Raw genomic sequence first — 5,522 nt, 5'->3', positions numbered from 1 at the left:
TTTGAGGGTTCTTATTTTCAAAGAGACGACTGTCCACAAAAGTCTCCAAACTAGGGCCCTAAATATTACATAGAGATGCCTGAAGTCTAGTGGGAGGGTTGTTGGCATAGAGAACAGAATTCCACTTTTTGGACTGGGGGGTAGGGATGGAACCATAACTTCACTAGAGAAAGTGAAAAGTATCTGGGTAAAAGTTAGGAGGGAGAAGATGCTTGCCTTAGTACAAACAGCACTGTTCTTCATGTCAGCCAATCTTGGGGTAAAACTTCCAGCTCTGACTCTAGGTGTGTAACCCTGAGCAAGTTACTTCCCCTCTGAGGCTCACTTTAGTAATATTTGTGCAAGGTGGTTGTGAGGAAAGTCATTTGTAAACCATAAAGTACTACAGAATGTGAGTTATTCTTAGGAGGTGACTTACCCAGCTAATCAGTAGCCAAGGCTGTGACTTTTTTTACTGGATAGGACCCTGTGTGATTCAGGTGTAGTTTATCCTCAAAACTCCTGGTTTTGCCCATTTGTCAGAGGCTTCTGAGAGGAAGTATACTCTTAAGCTAAACCCTTAACAGATTTATGAGTTCTTCAAACAATCTCCTTAGGTTCTTCCTATAGCAGAGGTGAGCCTGGAATTTCATAGGAAAGATCAAATGAATTCAAGGCTGGAGACCTGTAGGCCTAGATCTGAAAGGGCTTTGAATTGAGCTTTTGGCTCTCTCTTCAGTGAGAAACCCCAGGGGTAGGTGAATCAGTCCAAAATATTTGTAAGTTTTTTTACGCTTTTATGAATGTCATTTTGGGAGTCCTGATCTTAGTTACAAATCTTTCTGAGAATGAATAGTTCTTGGTTTGAATACTTCTTACAGTCTTGTCTTGAAAGCATAAAGTATGTTATCCCTATTTTACAGAAGGGAAAACTGACCTAATCACACATTTATGTCACACATTTAGTATTAGAGTTGAAAGTTGCCCTGGATTTGCATTCAGAAGAATAGGGTTCATCTTTTGAGGGCAAGGATTTTCTTTCAGCAGTTCTTTGCATTTCTATAGAACTTTGAACTTTTAAAAAATATTATATTTTTTTATCCCTTGATTCTCATCAAATCTGAGTAGGCCTCAGGAGAAGGTTGTTCTGAATGTAAATTCCAAGTCTTTTATCTTTTTTTTTTTTTTTGTAAGCAAAAACTTATATGAAACCAAGAATGCTTCCCTCTTGTCTAATCTTAAAAAGAGAAATTAGTACTGTGAAACTCACAATTGGGTGAGGGTTAGATCCTTTTTGTTCCAGTAGACTCTTAAAATATAAATATGGACCTCTAATGTGAAGGGCATGATGTCAGATGTAGTGGTAAAAGCATTAAATTTGGAGAGAAATAACCAGGATTTAAAATCTCAGGCAGTGTACTGTGGAGCAGTGGGGCCAAACAAATAGAAATGGAAACACTACAGTGTTCAGAAAGATCACTATAGACTACATATTTAATTAGAATACCATATGTTAACATTTTCTGTTTTATTATATTTTTATTGTGTTAAATATTTCCCAATTACATTTATTCTGGTTCTTGCCACACTGCTGAATGTCTGACATCTATACTATAGAACCCAATCTTTTGAATCCTGGCTCTACTTGCTACCTGTAGAATCTGGGGTAAATGACTTCCCCTTTTTTGATCTGAGTTTCCTCCTCTAAAATGAGAGGAATGGATTAGATGGCCTCTAAGGGCTCTTCCAGCTCTTTATTCTTATTTTGTGGAATGGGTCTGACCTTTAGTAGTTGGGGTATTGGGTGGAGCAGTGTGAAGAGCTGGGTGGCTACGACCTCATCTTGGGCTTTTCTTGGTCTCTAGGCTACCCCTTTATCATACTAGCCCTTTTAATTCTAGTTGGGAAACCTGTTTATGGATCATATGTGTACATATAGGTAGCCAGGCAGTGATTCAGTGGAAGAAACAGATATATAATTTAAGACCTTGCTCTTTAATGGGCAGTTTTTGGGGCAATATTCCAGTAGATTTTTTTCTTTTTAAACAAAAGGTTTGTGCCACCTTCCCCTCCCACATTATAGCTCTGTCCTTGCCTTGGGAGCCCAACCTGGAGAAAATATTACAGGTTCCTAAACAGAATTTGGATAGTTGTTTGCCCAAGATATAGAGCAGACATCTGAAGTTCTTTATGCATCTTAAATTAAAAAGCAGTAGCACTGTCTAGTGTATGATGTCTCCACTCTGAACTGTGGAGCTTTGGCTTCATCTTCCGGCACAGTCTCACGAAAGGACTTTTCAGTCTGTTCTGAGAATAGTTGGCCCCTTTTTGTGGTAAGCAAACGAAGGGAGATCAGGAAAAGGAATCGGATTAGGAGTTGGACAAAGGGACTTGGTCCTCTTGTTTGACACATTTTATTCTGCTTTGCTGTGGGTCATGGGGTTCTGCCTCTCACCATCTTATTTTTACTCCTGTGGATAAGTAGGATGAGCTGCTGGTGTTGATATTTGAAACTAGGTATCCAAATGTTACAACCCTGGCCTCTCTGCTTCAATTCCCTTGATTGGTTTTTGGATTTCCTTTGCTATTTGCTTTGTATAGGCCCTTAAGATGCATCTTCTCTAAAGACAGCTTTGGGGGCTATTTTGCCCTCAGTAGCTCTTCACACTGGGACAGGTTGAGCTAAAAGAAATGTGAGAATTAAAACAACATTGGATTAGTAGGAGACCTGGGATTTAGTACTAGATTGGCCACTAACTTGCTTTTTGACTTAAGATGAGTCAGTTTGTCACTCAGCTTCAGTTTCCTTCTTTGTAAAATGAGTTGGATTAGATGATTTCTGGGGTCATAGGATTTAACTACCCCATTTTATAGAGGAATAAAACAAAGCCCAGAGAGACTTTAAGCTTCAGATCAACTTCTTTGCAGTAAACTCCTTGCCTTCCAATCTTTTTCAAATCTATCATTCTGTGTTCCAACATTCATGTTCCAAGGTACCTTTCAATTCTGATACTCCAAGACTGAAAAGCCTTGGCACCCCATCCTCATTGAGTTCTAGGAAGAACTAAATGAGCCTCTGCTCCTACTGGCCTCCGCAGACTGTTGACATTTTTTGCTAGTTTCTGTTCTTTTAAACTTTGCCTTTGCCAATAGCCCTCCTTTTCTCTGAATAGTAACGGAGGGGAAAAAACTTAGCAAAACTTAGCGCAGGATTGAAAGGGCTCCTAGTGGCTGGCTGACTGATGCTACAGAAGTTTGGATTTTCTGAAGTCATCCTCTCCTGAGGATGGGGATTGTATGGTTGAAATTAGAGTAGAAGATTACCAATCTAGTCTTTTTAAATAGGATCTCCCTTCTAGCCCCTAACCTATGTACATAACCCCCATGGGACATGATTGGCCTCTCCTACACAGTGGCTTCATCAGAAAAACTCTGGATGAGATCTCTCCTTTTGAATTAAGTGTAAGAGATTAACACCACAGTTATTTTTCCTTAATATAGCTGTGACCTCAAGGCCAACCTTGCCTTTTAGTAACCTTGAGCAAATCATCTTTTCCTCCTGAGCTTGTTTCCTTATCTATGATAACACTTAAATTATTTACCTCACAAAGCTGTGGGAAGAACATTTGTAAACTTTCAAAAGCTTTATGGATGTGAGCTACAGTATGTAATATTAAGAATTTAAATCAAATTATTTCTGAGATATTTTCTCTCTCAGAGGGGAAATGGAAAAATTCTTTGCATTACCTCTATCTCAAATGAATTCCTTCTGATCTACTGAGATGAGGAATTCTCTTTCCAAAGAACTGACATGTATGATGGGTTGGTATTAGCCTTTCCCATTGGGTAGCTGTAGGCTCATCTCCCTAGTGAAGAAGTGAAGATTATAGGAAACTTCCTAAATCTGTTTGGTTATGCTAGCTCTCAAAAACTATGTGAAAAAGTTTATTACTTCTTAGGATGTGGTGACTATCTGATCAATTGTTTCTGCTTCACAAACTATGCAAACTCATGTAGAAGCAAAATCTCCCAGAAAATTATTACTATCTTTAAAAGTCTTACTTTCTGTCTTAGTAACAAACTCTCAGACAGAAGGACAAGGGCTTGTCAAATAGGGTTAAGTGACTTGCCTAGGATCACAGGACTAGGAAGGGTCTGAGACCAGATTTGAATCCATGTACCCTCAACTCCACAATTGGCTGACCCCATTCCTAGTAAATATTTTCCCCTCAGCAGGGATTCTTTACCTTTTTTGTCTGATGGGCCCCTTTGGCAGTCTGGTGAAGCTTATAGTCCTCTTTTACTAAATACATTTTAAAAATAATTGAAAGAAATGCTAAATTTCATTTTTAGATTAGGAAAAATAGATACAATTTTTTTTTCTGTCCAAGGCTTTGGACTCCTTGAAATCTGTGTATGAACTCCAGGTTAATAAAGACTGTCTTAGAGAGCTCAATAATACCCAGCAATTACAGGGTAGCTAGATGGCACAGTGAATAGGACCTGGAGTCAGGAAGACCAGGTTCAAACTGACCTCAGAAACTAGCTGTGTTACCTTGGGCAAGTCACTTAACCTCAGTTTCCCCAGCTGTAAAATGGGAGTAATAATAGCACCTTCCTCCTAGGTTTGTGTGAGGATTAAATGAAATAATATTTTAAAAAAGAAAGTGCTTAGTATAGTTCCTGATGTGAAGTAGGCACCATATAAATATTTATTCCTCTTCCCAGTTTCCCAGAGCAGTAAGTTTCATTGTAAACAACCCTAATTGTTAGAAAGTTTTTGTTGGCAGGGAAGTCTCACTTCTAGTTATTGCTCTTAGTTCTCCCTTTGGAGCCATATAGACTAAGGTCTAAGCGTTCTCCTGTATAAAAGGGGAAATAGGATCTGCTCCCATCTTCTAGTACATTTTCCTCTGCTTCAAGCCAAACACCCCTACAATTGAAAACCTCAGAGCCATTCATCCTCTCCTCTAGGTTCACTCTAGTCAGTTTGACCACCCCAGTGTTTGTTAGTGGGGAGAAACAGTAGGATTTGCAATCGGGACTGGAGGAATGGGAACCACAGACTTGCTGTTCACAGGCTGAGTGACCTTTCATTTTGCTTTTCTGGGATCAGTATCCTCATCTATAAAATAGAGGGTCTTTAATGGAATGATTTCCAAAACCCTTTCTAGCTCTAACACAAAAGGGCTAGATGTTGAGTCTCTCCTGGAGAGATAGGCCAGGAAGGTTTCCGCCCCGAGGAGGTTCTAGGGCTACAGAGTTATCGAGCTCTCTGGAAGATCAAGAGTTTTCACTGGAGTTCTGTAAGGTGCCAAGGCAGAAAGTTCCCGAGGTCCTCCGCTAGACCATAATGCTCTGGGGGTCGAGCTAGGCCCCTTCTCTTCCTGCTCCCTCCCCGCCTCTTCTGGGCAGGGAGATTGCGTTCGGGCCATGCCGCACGGCACGCCGGGAGTTGTAGTTCCGCTACTACAGTTTCCAACTGAAGTCTAGTGTGGCCGTACTGCATTTCCCAGACTGCTGCGGGCTCGGGGCGGGAGAGG

Source organism: Gracilinanus agilis, chromosome 2 (genome assembly GCF_016433145.1).
Source record: "Gracilinanus agilis isolate LMUSP501 chromosome 2, AgileGrace, whole genome shotgun sequence".
In the NCBI taxonomy this organism is placed as follows: Eukaryota; Metazoa; Chordata; class Mammalia; order Didelphimorphia; family Didelphidae; genus Gracilinanus; species Gracilinanus agilis.
This window is presented reverse-complemented; position numbering follows the sequence as displayed.